The sequence below is a fragment of the Lycium barbarum genome, chromosome 3, assembly GCF_019175385.1.
Source record: "Lycium barbarum isolate Lr01 chromosome 3, ASM1917538v2, whole genome shotgun sequence".
NCBI lineage: Eukaryota > Viridiplantae > Streptophyta > Magnoliopsida > Solanales > Solanaceae > Lycium > Lycium barbarum.
Window position 1 is genome coordinate 34,701,273 of NC_083339.1, and position 19,529 is coordinate 34,720,801.

A 19,529-nucleotide genomic window follows, 5' to 3' on the forward strand; every position below is an offset into this window, starting at 1 on the left:
CATTCCGTCCCACCAATATAGCAATTTAAGGTCATGATACATTTTGGTTGCACCGGAATGAATAGAATACCGGGAATAATGGGCTTCCTCTAGTATTTGACGGCGCAATTTCGCCACATTCGGCACACATAATCTGCTTCGATACCTAAGAACCCCATCCATAGCAACTTCAAATGAAGACTTCCCTTTTCCATGAGATGTGTCTTTGTAATGACGCAGTTGAGGTCTTCATATTGTCGTTCTTTCACTTTTGTGTTCAGAGAGGAAACTGTGGGATCAGTAATGCTAATCCCTGCACCACCCGAATCCATCACACATACTCCAAGATTATCCAGTTGGTGGAGCTCACGAGCCATCTCTTTCTTTTCCGGGGGAATTTCACTTAAGCTACCCATTGATCGGCGGCTAAGCGCATCGGCTACTACATTTGCCTTTCCGGGGTGGTATAAAATATTTACATCATAATCCTTCAGTAATTCCAACCATCGCCTCTGCCGCAGATTTAACTCCTTCTGTCTGAAAATATGCTGGAGACTCTTGTGATCTGTATAAATATCGACGTGCACACCATACAGATAATGTCTCCATATCTTCAAGGCATGAATAACCGCAGCCAATTCGAGATCACGAGTTGGATAATTCTTTTCATGTTTCCGCAATTGTCTCGAAGCATATGCAATAACTTTGCCATGCTGCATCAATACGCATCCTAATCTGACACTGGAAGCGTCACAATACACGACATAGCCATCCGGCCCTTCGGGAAGTGTTAACACTGGAGCTGAAGTCAATCTGTCTTTCAACTCTTGAAAACTACTCTCACAAGCATCGTTCCACTGAAATTTCGCCGACTTCTGGGTTAGCTTCGTTAATGGAGCTGAAATAGACGAAAAGCCCTCTACAAATCTTCTATAATATCCCGCCAAACCCAGGAAACTACGAACTTCCGTAGGCGTTGTAGGCCTTGGCCAAGTCTTCACAGCTTCTATTTTCTGAGTGTCGACTCGGATGCCATCATCTGAAATAACATGACCTATAAATGCCACAGAATTTAGCCAAAACTCGCACTTTGAAAATTTTGCATATAATTCCCGAGTTCGAAGAACGCCTAGAACAATCCTCAAATGATCTGCATGTTCTGATTCTGTGCGAGAGTACACCAGGATATCATCAATAAACACTATCACGAAGAGATCCAAGAATGGCCTGAACACATTATTCATTAAATTCATGAACACCGCCGAGCCATTTGTTAACCCAAACGACATCACCCGGAACTCATATTGGCCATACCTCGTTCGGAATGCTGTCTTGGGAATATCCACTTCTCTCACTCTCACTTGATGGTAACCCGATCTCAAATCGATTTTAGAAAACCATTTGGCACCTTGCAATTAATCGAATAAGTCATCAATCCTTGGAAGAGGATATCTGTTCTTCACCGTTACTTTGTTCAATTGTCTATAGTCGATACACATTCGTAGGGAACCATCTTTCTTCCTCACGAACAAGACCGGCGCTCCCCACGGTGATGAGCTGGGACTAATGAAACCCTTCTCGAGCAAGTCTTTCAACTGTGCCTTCAGCTCTTTCAATTCTGTCGGAGCCATTCGATAAGGAGGAATAGAAATTGGCTTGGTGTCCGGCAACACATCGATGGCAAAATCAATCTCTCTTTCTGGAGAAAGACCTGGAAGTTCGTCTGGAAATACATCTGGGAATTCATTCACTACCGGAACTGATTGAAAAGTTGGTGGCCTTGCCTTGGTGTCATGAACTCGAACTAGATGGTAAATGTAGCCCTTTGCTATCATCTTCCTTGCCTTGAGGTAAGAAATAAACCTACCTTTCGGAGAAGCTGTATTACCCTTCCACTCAAGCACCGGCTCTCCCGGAAAATGGAATCGAACCACTTTTGTCCGGCAACAAACATTAGCGTAACATGATGCCAACCAATCCATCCCCATGATTACATCAAAATCTATCATTTCCAGTTCAATCAAATCAGCTGTTGTCTGACGATCACATATAATAACTACACAATTCTTATATACTTGTCTTGCTATTACGGGATCACCAACCGGAGTAAATACCTCGAAAGGTTTAATTGGCTCAGGTCTCACCCCAATACAATCAGCAATATATGGAGTAATATATGAGAAAGTAGAACCCGGATCGATCAGAGCATATACATCACGGGAAAATACAGTCAATGTACCTGTAACCACATCTTGGGAGGACTCAAGATCCTGTCGCCCAGCTAAAGCATATACGCGGGGCTGAACAGCACTTGAAGTAGATGCTCCCCCTCTACATCTGCTTCTACCTGCTGTAGTCTGAGAAGTTTGTGCTGTCGGGCGTACTGAAGAAGATCCAGTTGTTGATCCTGTAGGCTGAGTCCCAACTCTACCTCTCGCCGAAGGACAATCTCTCATCATATGGCCAACTTGCCCGCAGGCATAACATGCATCCGAACCCTGACGGCACTGCCCGGAATGCAATCTACCGCACTGGCTGCACCGCGGTACTGGAGGTCTCCGCTGACTAAAATCTCCCCTGAACTGAGAATCTGAGGCCCTCGAACTCTGGCCCTGTCCTGACTGAAAAGAACGATCAAACCTCCTATTTGAGAATCTGGGAGGCGCACTAGTCGCTGACTGACCTGAGTGTCTAGAGTGCATCTGTCTCGGTCCCCCTCTATATTCACTGCTCGCTCCCATAGATCTAGCCCTCTTACCTTGTCTTCTGTCACTATCACGATCACTTCTTTGCAGCTGTTGTCGTTCCTCAAGATTCTGAGCATGGGCTTGTATTCGGGAAATATCCATCCCGTCTTGTAAAGAGGCTGTCAAACAATCTCTAAATAGATGTGGCCCCAAACCACTCACAAATCTATGAACCCGGTCTCCCATATCGGCTACCATGGTTGGAGCATATCTAGCCAAAGAATTGAACTTCATACTATACTCTCGGGCACTCATGCTTCCTTGCTTTAGATTAAAGAACCTGTTCGCTCTAGCTCGGCGGACCTCGGGTGGCAAATAATGACGAATAAAGGCATCCGCAAATTCTTGCCAAACCGGAGGAGGCGCGTTCTCTCCCCTTGATTCTACCCAGTTGTTGTACCATAATACCGCCACATCGCGGAGTCTATAAGAAGCCAACTCCACGGATTTGGTCTCGGAGGCATGAATAATCTTTAAGGTCCTCAACATTTCATCAATAAAGTTTTGCGGATCTTCATCCGGCTTTGACCCAAAGAATTCCGGAGGATTTAAGGTCATGAAATCACGGGCTCTCATACTAGCTGAACGATCGCTCGGGCCCGCATTTTGTCGTTGTGCTTGGGCGGCAACCAATTGTGTCAATAAGTGTATGGCATCGGTCACTTGCTGACCCGAAGCGCCCGGTGGAGGGATCGGAGCTGAGGCTCCTCCTTGCTCTTCTACATCTGGTGAGGCCTCATTTTGTGATTCACCTTCCCCTACATTCATTGGAAGCTATCGTTCTGCCCGCCTTTTCGTCGTAGTTTTGCCCTTCTGGGCGGCTGTAGCTTTTCCCTTCGGCGGCATTTTCTGAAATCACAACACACTATTAGGAAGGATAAGACCTTATACATGGCTCTACCGCACGATTTCCTAAGAGGAAGGATGGTCATTTTCCTAAATGCCCTGTAGCCTCTTGTTTATTGATGTGGCACGTAACACACCATAAACAAGACTCTACTAGACACGGCTCGTAGACACTTCCTAGGACGAACTGCTCTGATACCACTTCTGTCACGACCCAGCTAGGGGCCGCGACGGGTACCCGGAGCTAGCCACCGAGCACCGCTTGGTCTACTACTTATCTTACTCATTTAATGCCCTTTTTATCAGCTTGTACCTGAAATTATAGGAAACACACTTTTATGTAGAAATATAAATTCTTTATATACATTTGCCTCTCGGCCATCAAAATAATATATACATATGATAACATCTTGTGAGACCATCTAACCCACACTGCGTATCTACGAGCCTCTACTGACAGACTGAATACATATAGACGGAACAAGACTTCCTCGTGCCCAAAATATGCATATATACCAAAAGAATGAGCATAGGCAACTCCGGACAATGGACTGCTCTCAATCAGCTGACAGCAACTAAGAATCTGGATCGAGCTCACCTCCCTGTCTACCTGTGGGCATGAACACAGCGTCCAAAGGAAACGGACGTCAGTACGAATATTGTACTGAGTATGAGAGGCATAATCAATGAAGAAAAACAACAATAATATAATGAGAGCATCAATATGAAACATCTGGATCTGAATGAATCATAAGAGAAGTAATGCATGCTGTCTTACTCATTCTCATCATCATATCATATATGCATAATGTGTAAGCTGCCCGTCCATAGCGAAACGGTGTGATAATCAATAACATTAGCCCGCGTCCAGGCCTCCCGCGTCCGGGGTACCATCTCATGCCGCCCACTAGTGGTGTCTGCCCATGCCAAAAGGTCATGGTGTATCCGTATAGCTGTCCGCCTTGGCGGTGACTGCCCGGCCAACTAGGCCCGGTGTGATGCAATCATGACATGCTTATCATAGAATGCTTATAATGATATACTTATCAAAATATACTTGTCATCATACATGCATAAAGACTCTGGCACAACTGCATTCTATCGAGGTGACGTAAGGTCGTGAACCCTCGATTCCATCATGAACATATATGAGCATTTTGCCTCACCTTGAAGGAAATAATACATAAGGTGAGTGTGAGCAATAAATAACATCATTATCAACATGGCATCATCATATCATATCTCCTTATCTTATATGGGCACTTATGGATATAGGCTTTTAGCTTTCCGGAGTATAGGAATTCATGAAGAGGAAAGGAATTCATGCTACAGGATTCATGCTACAGGATTCATGCCATTAGAAAGAAAGGACTAGCCTCGCATACCTTTGTTGCTTAGTTTCGCTATCGATCGCTTGCTCTCCTTAATGTCACGTCGCTACCTTCACGAAAGAATCAGTATTAACGTTAGCTAATCGACTTAAGGGAATACGTCACTATTTCTAGAGAAAATTGGGCAACACTTCCTTTATTTATACTACTTTTCCCATAGTCCATATCAACTCCCAACGTTCACAACAATATTCACCATATTACAATCAACAACCATCATTTATATACGTTTATCACATTCCACCATTTTCCTCCAATTTTCCCACATTTGTTCTTATAACTCATTTTTGGGTTTTCGCACATTTAATACTTGTTTCACGATATAAACATCATTTATAACGTATTCATAATTACAACACATCATCATTCATGATTCAATTCCACTATCATTCAATGGTGACACTATTCACCCATTCAAGACCCATTTACCATGTCTTTCTACAATTCAAGCTTCTTAGTATTCTAATACCTTAAACAACATGATAAAGTCATGAAACTTACCTTGGATGATAGTTGAACAAGTCTTGAGTTGAAATGCTTCACTTGCACAAAACCCTAGTTCTACCTTTTATGGAATTTCTTGACTTAAATGATCCTTGAGGTGTTCCTTACACTTGGTTTTGGTGGATTGATGAAGTTGATCTTAATTCTTCACTTGGATTCTTATATTGGAAGAGTGTGGAATATTCTAGAGAGAGATTGGGTCGTGGAGTGAGAAGGAGGAATGAATAAAATGAACTTGGATCATTTTTTTATAAAATGAAATCTGTCCCGATGCCATTATACGGTCCATTATACGGCCCGTATAAATTTATACGGTCCGTATAATCGACCGTAAAATTGCTCCAGTGGCTACCCTTTTCTGTGTCATCTTGACGGTTCATTTTACGGGCCGTATAATTTTATACGATCCGTATAATCTACCGTAAAACCCACCTTTTCTCAACTTCACTCTATGACACTTCTACGGTTCATTATACGGCCGTAAACCCATTATACGGTCCGTATAATCCACCAGTTAACTGAATCTTATTTTTGTTACTTCGTTAAATCTCCGATCCTTATGGAACCTTCTTAACAATTTTTCAACACCTCGATACCAATCTAATGGACGTTATCACTCGTCTCCAAAACATCGTATACACTATGTCCTTGGTTAGCCTATTCACTGTACGCTAACGGGAAAATTTCCGAGGTGTAACAGAAAGGAACGAAAGTCTTCATCCACATAGTGGCAGGATTATCTGCCAGAAGAAGTAGTGCTCGAGGATCAACCCCATGTAAAGTGTTTCCTTCTTTTCAAACGCTTTTCCCTTTATCGGCTACGTTAAAGCGGGAAACGGGTTGAGCGATATTATAAGGAATAGTAGGGGTACTTGTACCTCGCCGTTGAAAAGCAGGGATATCAGCAGCACTGACATCAATATTTTCAGTATCGACCAAATCCTCAACATCGGCTACAGCAGTTTCGCGAAAAGGAACTTCAACTTTAGCTTCATCAACAGTACCAGAAAGACAGGTCTCAGTCTTATCAGCACTATTATCAGTGGTATCTACCTCAGGAACCGCGGTGTCACCTTCACTGTGGCACTCGGTAACAGTTGTTAATTTCTTCATCTCCTTCACTGGAGATTCATCTGAAATGACAACAATATCAGAAGAGGTTGGAAACTCAACCCACCTGTTATGATGTAAAACTAAAGGAGGATCTTCCTCAAAATCAGTACTCTCATCAATCAGCCTGAACTCACTAGGCATACCTCCCATCTTCTCGGGAACAGCATCTAACGATTCCATAAGAAATTGTTTTCTCAAACTTTTCTTCTTTAAAGCAGTTTCGTCAACGGCCTTAGAATCCTTAACCTCGGCATTAGATCTCTTACCAGTAAGAGATCTTATCTTTTCCAATGCCGGCCCTTCGTCTCTCAGAATAGTCAATCGTTTCTTTGCTACGTGTTTCATTTTTCTTGAAGGACCTGAGAATAACAAAATGAATATAAGATAAACTCTTTCGCCATTACAAAGCAAGATATTTCTTCAATATCTTGACCTCTACCTTTCGTAGAGACTCCGGCCGACTTCATCTCTTTGAGAGTACGAATACCCTTCAAAACGGCATACGCCCCCCCATGTACGAACACTTGCCGAAGCTCGAATCACAGCTTCAGTAAACTCCCTTATGTTTGAAGGTTTAATCAATCTAGGGTTAAAAGCTGTTGAACAAAGGAGAAGTTTAAAGGGAAGAATTGAGGTAATAAAGAAAATTAAGAAAAATAATATTACCTCTCACGTTCTATTTCTCCGGGAAGGTGCCAACATCCCCATTCACCAGCTGAGCAGTGGAGATAAATACGAACTCATCAAACCAATGCCGATCATGATCATCTTCGGGATCTTCGAACAATTTACTAGATCCCCAAGCTCTAAACATAATCATAGAGCCCCGGATAAAATGGATCAAATTCAAATATAAAATATGATCAAGAGTAAAATTCACTCCGGCCAGATGAGCAACATGATCGAGTAATTAAAACAGTTGCCAGACCCCGAGAGTAATTTGTGCCACACAAATATTCAAGGGGCAGCAAAATTCATCTATCAACGGCGGAAGAGGCAAAGTAAAGCCAATAGTAAAAAGGTAGATGTACACCGTTGAATATCCGGAAAGATGAGCAATTGCGGGCATATCCTTTCCTGGAACTACGATATCGAGATTGGGATTTGTTCAGTAACACCTTTCCCGAACAGAATCAAGAGACTCCTCAGTAACCTGAGAAGTAATTGAAGAAACTAAAACCATTCTTTTCCCGTCTAACTCCGAAATATCACAGTTATCGCCTTTTGGAAGAGCAATCTTTAGATCTGTAGTATGTGAAGGATTCTTCAGAATCACACTATCCACAGAAGGCAGATTCACATTAACCATATCAGTTTACTCATCACCAATATCAGAAGATGATGAAGATGAAGGCCTGGGAACAACAGCAGCAGCAATAGCATCACCCATAATTTTTTTAGGAGGCAATATGCTCCTAGGTTTTTCAACACCCACATTGGGAGGAAGAGTATCAACAATGACGGTCTTTTCTGGTGAAATATTTTGAGGATATGAAGGAGAAGACATGGTTAAAAGAAGCCAAAGAAGTCGAAGAAAAGGCGAAGGAGTTTGAAATCGAAAGTTTGAAGCATAAAATTTGAGATGAACTAATGGCAAGGTAAAATTTAAACTTTCATAGAAAAGGTAAACCGCCATCATTACCTTGGAAAACGGCGAGAAAATGAATGGCACGATAATGGCCTCGTGCCCCATGTCTGACTTCGTCATTAATGCGAGTCTTTTCAACTCCTGCGGTCATGCCACGTACCCATCACGTTAGTGAGCCATGATCTAACGTCAGTTACAACATTTCCTATTCCACGATAAGAAGATTCAAATGACTAATCAAGAGAAGATTGATGAAAATCGGCAAGACAATTTCTCGGGAATATCTTTGTGATGAACCCGAAAAATTGAGGGACTATCTGTATGGGTAAAGAATTGCACCTAACACGTGGACCAATATGTAGTCGACACATGTCAGTTTAGACAATGACGTAGAGAAATCAGATGGTAATGCCAAGCAAAGCATTTGCAGAAAGGTAGTTGATACCGACGATATGCTCAACGAAGAGAGCATCAACGGAAACAACACACAAGACCCTCTTGATTGAGCATTAAATAGAATTAATACAGTAACGGCAAAACGGTTTCTAATGGCGAGAATCAAGGAATTCAATGACAATCATTAATTCAGCAATTAATGATTGTCGTTACGTACATACAACGGGAAGGGCACCAGATAGGACCAAATACCTATAAATAGGACTTTCACTTGTATATCTAGGTAGCCAAGACTGACTGAAAAATAGATGATTATTGATTATTCTCTGCTTATTATCATTATCATTGTTCTTTTATCATTATTATCATTGTTCTTTTATCATCAAGTTCTTATTCATTCTGGGGAATGGAGAAATCCATCATTGTTGTTCATCTGCAATTGGCATAAGTTTATTTTTTACTTTTATTTACTTATTCTTTATTAACCTTTAAATAACTTGTATGTGTTAATTCTAACATTTGTATCAAATTACTACCAACTGTGGTTAACCTTAGAACAAATTCAACTATTTGGGTAAAATACGAATTTTGACTCAAACAGAACCACTGACTCATAGTAACTGCTCATTGAACAAGGATTATACACAAAACCCAATAATTCATCACTCACAATTAAAGAATTTAGATATTGTTATTATTGTATTTTTTTTTCCTGTTTTGAATTCTAGGAGAGTAGAGGCAGGGGAGGTGATTATTAGCAGGGGCGGATTTAGAGGGTGTTCAACACCCTCGGTAAAAAATTATAGTGGATGTATAGGGTAGATTTTTTGTGTTTATGTACATATCTTAAATTTTGAATAACTAAAGAAATGCAAAAGGTTAGCTCAAGCGGTCCAGGATGTTCAAAATTGTCTCTAGCGTCCTAGGTTCGATTCTCAAGGACAACATTATTTTTGATATTTGGCTTTTGTTATTTTTTCAAACTCCTTGAATGAAAATCCTGGATCCGTCACTGATTATTAGACAGGATATGACACATCTCCAGCTTATTGAGGACATCACCCTAGGTAGGAAAACATGGAAGTCGAGAATTAGATAGAAGGGTAGTAGGTAGTCTCCTCTTTTCATCTTCGCCTTATTTAGCAGTCTTAGTTAACATGTGCGTAGTTCTGCACTTTTCACTACTACCTATTGTTTCATTTGCTCTGTTCATTTGCTATTTTGTTATTGTTATTTTGCTTTTGATTCTGCTTTGATTCATTTATTTTGAGCCGAGGGTCTACCCAGAAACAGCCTCTCTTCCCTACAAATTAGGTAAGAGTAAGGTTTGTGTTCATCCTACCGTCCCCAAACCCCACTGGTGGGATATATTACACTAAGGTTTGTTGTTGTCGTCCTTTTTTTTTCGTTTTGATAACGATGGGTCTGGGCCTAGGTCATTTTGCAAATAATGATTACTTGCCATTTCATTAGTATACGTACCGAATAATTTTACTAAGCTTAAGCAGACAAATAAGAATTAACTAGGATCTTTAAATCTCTGTTTCAATTTAAATCCCAATCTCCTATGATTTTCGCCTATTTTATTGACTGCTATGTTTTATCCTTGACTGCGTATTTTTATTTATTATTGTCTTCTTTATTTTAAGCATTATCCCTCGTGGTAAAGCATGTTGGATATTTCTATTGAGATATATACTATTAACCAAGTGTTTGTATATGGTATTTATTATTAAACAATTATTTATTCAAAGAGTTAAATAGATCATCTACTAGTATGTGTGTCCTTTACGTATATAGTAGACGATTTAGTGCATAGAGTTTAGCTTATACACGGAAGATTAAATCGTCGGCTCTTATAAGTATAAAGTTTATATTCACAATCTAAGATGAAAATTGGACAAAACTATCGGTATGATTGTAGCACAAGATTAAATATAATTATCTTCATTATGGGAACAGTATAGTTTCGACTTCTTGTGCCAGTACATTTTGTGTGTATTGAACGGACCAAGTATAGATAAGTGTTTTTGTACTGAATATATAAAACAACCTCTCTACCTCATTAAATGTACTTACACTCTTAATCTTGATATGACAACTGTGATCGATGTGATTTGTTCATTATTTTGATTTATTAAAAGGTACGACTCAATTGCGAGTCAATATTCTCCGATAGATTGGATAATGGCAAAATACATTTGTGAAATAATGGTTAGTTGATAGAATCCATGTCTCGACTTTGAAATTGATGATACCTCTTTGTGGATGCTTATAAGTTTTCATGTGAAAATCCTGTAGGTGGATTTTGTATCTGTCACATGAAATAAGTTAAGCGGAAGTATAAAGAATTTAATTAGTCAACGAATTAAATTGTTAGTAATTTAGTTTAATTGATTGGTATCTGTAATCTTAACATGAGGATTTAAATAAGATTCAATGAAAGATTTCGAAATTACACTGAGGAACGCAATTACAGTTTTTAGTGGAATAATCCGTAATTTATTGTGGTAGGATTAATTCATTCATATTTTGAATTAATGCTGCAATTGAAAGCCTCGTTATTTATTCTGTGGTCCCTGCTATGCCTAATTAATTAATGGACTTGGAAAATAAGTTTCTTGGAGGAAAAATAGTTTACACATTTTGGACTAGGGTTTACATCCTAAAACGTGATTATAAATAGAATAATTTTCAGCCGTAAGAGGTACAACTTTTTCTGAGCCGTAACGCTTGCCCACACAAGTATTCAATGTCCAAAGGCTAGTTAGGTTACATAGCAGAAGACTGCAAACCTAGGAACTGAAGGAAGATCACATGGATGCTTGAAGGTTCGATTTGTGGTCGTGGTCACACTTCAGGAGATAAGTACTGATTTTATGTTTGATTAAAATCTCGATTATGTGTTGTGTATATATTACATGTAAGTTCGATCCTGGCTATTTGCTTCCATTGTTTAAGCTTGTATTCCGTCAATTGACATCAAGAGCCTACTTGCGATGACGCATATATATATATATTTGTGATTAAATATGTGATTCATGATTTAGTCGTATATATGATAAGAAAGTAAATTAATTTTTCTCCCTAAAACGGCAAAGAGCAGTTGTTGTGGTTTTCATTGTTGCCGTCGACGAGAAGAATTCCAAAATATTTTGTTCGCCAATTTATTTTGCGGTTTTGTATTGGGTTAAAAACAATGCAAATAAATAACATAATAGGTCTTACGAAAAGGAACGAAATTTACTGGTCTCTTGTGGCCGTAGTTGTTTTCCCATCTTGTGTATTGGGTTTTGCCTATAGATCTGTCTAGCATGAGTATTTGGTGTAACTCATGCAACAAAGGTAGTATAAATTAATCTTATATTTCGGATTCTATAAAAGTAATTTAGGTACTACCTGGTGATTTCACATTTAAAATCTCGGCTGTGCATAAGGCAGAAGAACCTTAGTTTTCAGTAGTAATAACAATGACATTAATTTTGTTTAATTGGGAAAAAGAAATAAAAGATGTGCTATTGTTTGATTGAAGAAGATCAGAGTGGAATTTTTCTGTTGCTCTCTGTTTGTGTTGACTTATATGGGCAAAATGTTTTATAATAACACTGATAATGTTCAAGGCTTATTAATAATGGCATCGTTTTCATTATATGTGTTATCTATCTCATATGTTTATAATTGTCTATGGATTAAGAATTTTTATGATTAATAAGTTATTGTCATCCAAGTAACTTATTTGAAATCATTGAATTTTTTTGATACATTATATGTGAGATGGTATTAGTACTTGAATGGAGATTTCTTATTAATAAATAGGATCTGCGAAAGTAGTTTATTTATTTGAGTCATTAGAATATGATCATGAAGCTATCAAGTATAAATTGTCCTGGATAAGTATACACTAGTGGTGAAGGTTTATTTACTTGAAAAAAGATGTACCTTTAGATACTAGTAACGCTTAATTAATTCACGAGAAGAGATATTGAGGTGTTCACCCAAAAGGAGAATTAAGTATGGATCATATTTAATTCTAAATACACCTAAAACGGCTATCTTCTGAATTTGGTCATAGTTTTGGAGATGAAGTATATGTTAATTTAGTTCTAAAGATACATGTATCTGTTTTTGCTTGGTAAAAGATGCATTTGCAATGATTGATGTCGTTTTTCGGCATTTCGAGATCATCTAGATGAGTTTTGGGTGGTTTGCTGGATTAAAATTTGTTTTGAATATGAAAACGATAATCTTTATATCGATTTTATTTATGTTAAATATGGAACATGATTACACATGATGTTTAACATGAATTTGGTATGTGATAATTGAGGATATAGATCATATTATTTTTCCTCGAATTGCCTGAATAAGTTATTTTTCAAATTTGGTCATAAATTTAGAGATATGAAATTTTATGAACTCTAATTGATCTGAAATTCGGTATGTTTATAGGAAACAACCCACTAAGCAATAGTCACTGCTTTGTGGTGAATCATGTCATTTTTTGGTGATTTGAGGTTGTTTAGATAGTGTTTTGGGCAATTTTTATTTTCTGGCTATGATCTAGTGGTGATAGAGATTGTTTTCTATGATTTTCATGACTAAATGCTAGTGAAAATAAAAAAATTATGTGTGAACTTTAGGTCTTTATCCATATCGGATAGGTTTATTATGAGTTTTCACTAGGTATAATAACTAGTTATTGATAACTGATATTAACTCTCCATCTGAGTAATATGTTGGATTAATGGAACTAGGGATAATGATATTCACTTGGCTTAAATTAAGAGTGTACTCTCCATCTGAGCTAGCTCTGGTTTTAAATTTATTGGAGTGAATGCCAGCATCACATATATATGTTGCATGAATTGTTTTTTTATATTGAAATTTGTTGTTCAAGATGCATGGATATCTATGTGGTGTTTTGAATTTTATATTCAATGATTACATAAACATGCTAATTTCCAAAAACCAACACTGAGATTATGTAAACATATTTTAAAATTTTGTTTGTCGTTATTGATTCATGTATATTAGTACGCTAATGATCATATGTGATAAGAATTATTGAACAAATGGAAACATTTTATCCGAATTGGTCATGGTTTCGAAATTCTATTTTTGGACAAACTTGAAATTTGGTATGTTCATTAGGAACGATCCATTGAGCAATGCTCGTGACCTAGGCCCTTTTGTGGCCATTCGGGGTCGTTTAGATGGGGTTTTGGGTGTTTTTCTGTTTTCTAAAAAAATTTTGTTAAATAAAATTTTTATTTCTTCAAACAATGGTGGTAGGATTCATTCTCTATGGTTCCTATTGTATATTACGGTGATATAATGAGTTTATGTGTTGACATTGGTCTTCTTCCCCTTCGGATAGATTCATTATAGTTAATTACTGTGCTTTAATCCCTAGCTAATTGATAGCTTGTAGGGCTGGGCATAATATGGTTCAAACCGAAAAAACTGCCGAACCGAACCGAAGTTAATTTCGGTTTCGGTTTTTCGGTTTATTCAGTCCGGTTTGGTTTAAATTTATAAGATTTCAACAATTGGGTTCGATTTTCGGTTTATGCAAACTTGAATTCGGTTAAACCGAAAAACCGAATTTTAACATGCCACTTTTTTCTTGAAACATATTATATTATATATATATATATATATATATATATATATATATATAACCTAATTTCTACAATTCCTTGTAGATTTTTAATGAATTTCCCCAACAATGTATAGTTAAGAACACCCATTGTCACAAGAAAAGATGCTAATGGGTGTTATCTTAGTAATATTAACATTGCAAATTGTGAATAAAAAACTCTTCTTGTTTAGTGGTAGAAAGATGTGATACAACAAAGTTTGACAAGTAGGAACTACTTATAATCTCCATTCCCTGTGTCATATCTCTTGGTTTGTAGAGAAGATGTTAGCTAATAAACAAGAAATACTAGTAATAGAGGACTTAAGTGAAATGTGGAGAAAAGTTCTGCCACTGCATTAATTTGTATTTTGGCTGATGAACTGATTATTATGCAGTCAACAATACACTTTTCTACTGTCTCTCACCGAGCTCTATTAGGATTTTCTCGAATGATAAAGTATCGGCTTGTTGCTTAACTATGTCATCCATGTCTAAACCGAATAAACCGATCGAATAAACTGAATTGAAATTGCAAAAATCAAATTGAACCAAAGTCATTTCAGTTTGGTTTCGGTTCTCATTTTTTACAAACCGAAAAACCGAACCGAATTTATGAAACCGAACCGAACCGACCGAACGCCCAACCCTAATAGCTTGTCTTGACTCTCCAACTGAGTTACACGCTGGTGTAATAGAATTAGGGTTCATTAAAAGTGATATTTACCTAACTTAAATTAGCAGTTTACTCTCTATCTGAGTTGGTCCTGTTTTAATTTATATGGTAAATTATCTGACATGACTCATATAGTTTACATGAATAGTTAATTTTCCCTATCAAATCTAGCTATTCAGTATGCATGGTTGTATGTGTGATGTGTGTTTTGAATTTTATTATTGGAATAATTACTTGGCATAGCTACTTCTAAGTGGTAATTATTGATAATAACTACCGTTTAATTTATTTATATTTAGTAGTTATAATGATTTTGTAAATTACCATTCGTAGCTATACCAAAATACATCAAGCTTCTATGGCTGGAGTGGTTATTGGGTGTGGCTCTGTCCCTGCCCGCCTAGGTTCGAACCGAGCCATTTCGTCATATGTATTTGGCTCATATTGTATCTGATATGTATTTGGCTTGAGTGTCTTGTATCTAAATGTATATGAAGCCAAATACATATGAGATACAAGACATATGAGCCAAATACATATGTGATAAATTCAAATAAAGTTCAAATACATGTGACATCTGATACAACTGAACATGTGCACTCAAATACAGTCAAATACAGTGAAAATGTACACTCAAATACAGTCAAAACACTGTCAAATACATGCGAATACACAAATGGTAAAAAAGAGACAATAAGGTAGTTATTTATGTAAGTTTACCCTTATTATTCTTACTACATAACTAATGATCTATTTAATGATTATATCTCAAATTCTCAATAGATTTTATCCACTCCAGTTACTACTAGTCAGGAATTTCTTCTGAATAGTTAATTTTCCCTATCAAATCTAGCTATTCAGTATGCATGGTTGTATGTGTGATGTGTGTTTTGAATTTTATTATTGGAATAATTACTTGGCATAGCTACTTCTAAGTGGTAATTATTGATAATAACTACCGTTTAATTTATTTATATTTAGTAGTTATAATGATTTTGTAAATTACCATTCGTAGCTATACCAAAATACATCAAGCTTCTATGGCTGGAGTGGTTATTGGGTGTGGCTCTGTCCCTGCCCGCCTAGGTTCGAACCGAGCCATTTCGTCATATGTATTTGGCTCATATTGTATCTGATATGTATTTGGCTTGAGTGTCTTGTATCTAAATGTATATGAAGCCAAATACATATGAGATACAAGACATATGAGCCAAATACATATGTGATAAATTCAAATAAAGTTCAAATACATGTGACATCTGATACAACTGAACATGTGCACTCAAATACAGTCAAATACAGTGAAAATGTACACTCAAATACAGTCAAAACACTGTCAAATACATGCGAATACACAAATGGTAAAAAAGAGACAATAAGGTAGTTATTTATGTAAGTTTACCCTTATTATTCTTACTACATAACTAATGATCTATTTAATGATTATATCTCAAATTCTCAATAGATTTTATCCACTCCAGTTACTACTAGTCAGGAATTTCTTCTGATAGAGATAAGACATTAATTTAAAGAATGCATTATATGTACCTTCTGTTAGAAAAAAATTATTTTCAGTTTCTAAACAAACAAGAGATGGATAATTAGTTTAAATTTCTTGGAACTCTTGTGTTATTGAGTTTGAAAAACATTTTATCTCGTGTGGTACGTTGATGCGTAGATACTTTATAATTAATATTTCTTCTGAACTGAATAATGTTAATTTGTCCTATAAGAGTATTTTTTCCGAGAATTGAATAAGCTTATCTGTGGCACTTGTGTTTAGGTCATTTTAATTTGGATTGAATTTCGAAGTTGATCAAAGGGTGAACTTTTAAGGTTCATTGAAAGTGAAGGCACTACCAACTTGTGAGTCCTATTAGAAGGAAAATGACTAAGAGACACTTTCCCTTAAAAGGAAATAAAGCTAATGATAAAAGCTAATTCATTCTGATTTGTGTGGTCTAATGGACTTCAAGGCAAGAGGTGATTTTGAGTATTCTGTGACATTCATAGAAGATTACTCATAATATGAATATATTTATTTGATGCTCTGTAGGTCCGAATGCTTTGAAAATTTCAAGGTATTTAAGGCGAAAATGAAAAGCGTCAGGGAAAATATATTAAATCATTGCGATTTGATCGTAGTGGCGAGTACCTCTTTGCAGAGTTCATTAGTTACTTATCAGATAGAGGGATTGCATTTCAATTGTCCACACCAAGTATTCTACAATAGATTGGTGTGGAAGAGCAAAGAAATATGACTCTTATAAAGATGGTAAGATTAATGATTAACTTATTTGTATTTGATTTTTCATTTTGGGATATGTCTTAGAAACTGCGAGTTACATTCTTGATTTAATTCCTTCTAAGTTAGTACCTTTGATGCCCATAAAACAGTGGATTGTATGTAAGTCAAATATGCAACATGTTCGGATATGAGGTTGTCTAGCACATGTGTTCAAAGGGAAAACAGATAAGTGGGAATCAAAAATGGATGTACACATATTTATTATATCTATGCAAGGGAACAAACGGAGGTTTACTTACTATCCTAAAAGAAAATAAGGTAATTTTTAATACAAATGCCAGATTTTTAGAAAAGGACAATTTAATAAACCAAGTTCCTAGAAATAAACTAATTTTATAGGGACTGAGCAAAGAAATAGCAAATGAGTCATCTACAAATTCAAAAGTTCAAGAACATCTAACCGACAAGTCAGGATCGACGTTCCATTGCATTTAAGTAGTGGGAGAAATGTTAATAGACGTAAGGAAATTCACTACCTCTAAGTAGTGGGAGTGATGTTGAACAAAGAACACTATATGAGGTCGTTAATATTTCAATACCGAAAGACAATGAAGATAATAGTAAGACTCCGGAAAGTGATAGTGTGACTATAATAGTAGTAGTACTTTATTGTAGTGGGAGAACAATAATCAAGATCGGTTCGATGTGTACTCTTGGGATAGTTTCATGATAGGATCCTGAAAAGAAATACACTTTTGGGAGAGTTTCATGAGAGGATCCCTGAAGATCTTAGTACAGAACTGATTAGTTACGATGAAGCACTACTAGACGAATTTGCACCACAAAACAACTTGGCAAGTTTTTTTTTTTTTTTGCAAAGAGCTTATTGGCTAAAACTTTTGATAGCCGTGCAAAAGAAATACATGTGAAAGTTGTAGATGCATGGGAAAGAGTCTAAGTGGGAGATTATTGGGTATATACCATTAACAATGCATTTAGATATGGTATATTCTAACAATTGTCATGGTTAAAAGTAAGTGGGAGATTATTGGGATATATATACTATTAACCTAGTGGCGGAGCCAGAAATTTTGGTAAGGTTGTTCAAATGTTGACGATTATATAATTTTTTCCCGATGAATGAGTGCGACGAAATTTTTTTAACATAATCACTGCACACCCGCCTAAAAATTTATGGTCCATTTGATTTCGCAAGTTATTCTTGATAAATTTCATTGCCAGAAAACTCTTATGGTGATTACAGTATCAAACGACAGCAACAACAAACAACAACATACCCAATGTACGTAATCCCACAAGTGGAGAACAACAAGGGGCATTCCGAGAATGTTACAAAGTGAGAGATAACGACTAATTAATTTTTTTTGAAAAAAAAAAGAAGAAAGAAAGAGAACAAAGTTGGATAATTAAAATGTTCACAGAATCAATTAAAAAGGAAAAGAGAACAAAATAAGTGGTTACTACCTTGCTATTAGATCTCATTGTCTTCTTTATAACAATACGTCTTCTTCTTTTCTAGAAAATAGGAAGGAAAGAAGAAAGACTAAAGTTTCAACAAATGAGTCCAACGTAACTCCAAACCAACATAAGAATAAACCAAGTGCAAATCATAACTCAAATACAAATAAGTTTAGTCGTAACATGAAAGAAAATAAGTGCAAATACAAATCAACCAAGTAGCTTCAGACATTGTTTGTATGTTTTCTTTTACAGAAAGAAGATGACTAGCGTTTGACGCAAGCTTTAAACCGTGACTTTTAGGTAAAATTGAACACCCTTTACATCTAAGCTATCTATCTCAATTATTTTAAAGGTGTTCAAAATTTAATTTATATTCAGGTAACTATAGTATCTAATCCATATACTAGTACCATTTTCCAGCCAAAGGTGTGCAAGTGACCACCCTTGTCCATGAGTGGCTTCGCTACTGTATTAACCATGTGTTTAGATATGGTATTTATTATAGAACAATTATTTATTCAATTTTAATAAAGAGTTAAATAGATCATGTATTAGTATGTGTATCCTTTACTTATATAGTAGATGATTTAGTGTATAGAGTTTAGCTTATGCATGAAAGATTAAATCATCGGTTCTTATAAATATAAAGTTTATGTTCACAATCTAAGATGGAAATTGGACAAAGATATCGGTATGATTATAGCACAAGATTAAATATAACTATCTTCATTATGGGAACAGTTTAGTTCCGACTTCTTATGCTAGTACATTTTGTGTGTATTGAACGGACCAAGTAGAGATAAGTGTTTTTGTACTGAATATACAAAACAACCTCTCTAGCTCATTCAATGTACTTATACCCATAAAAGGCGCGACTCAATTACGAGTCAATATTCTGCTGATAAATTGGATAATGGAAAA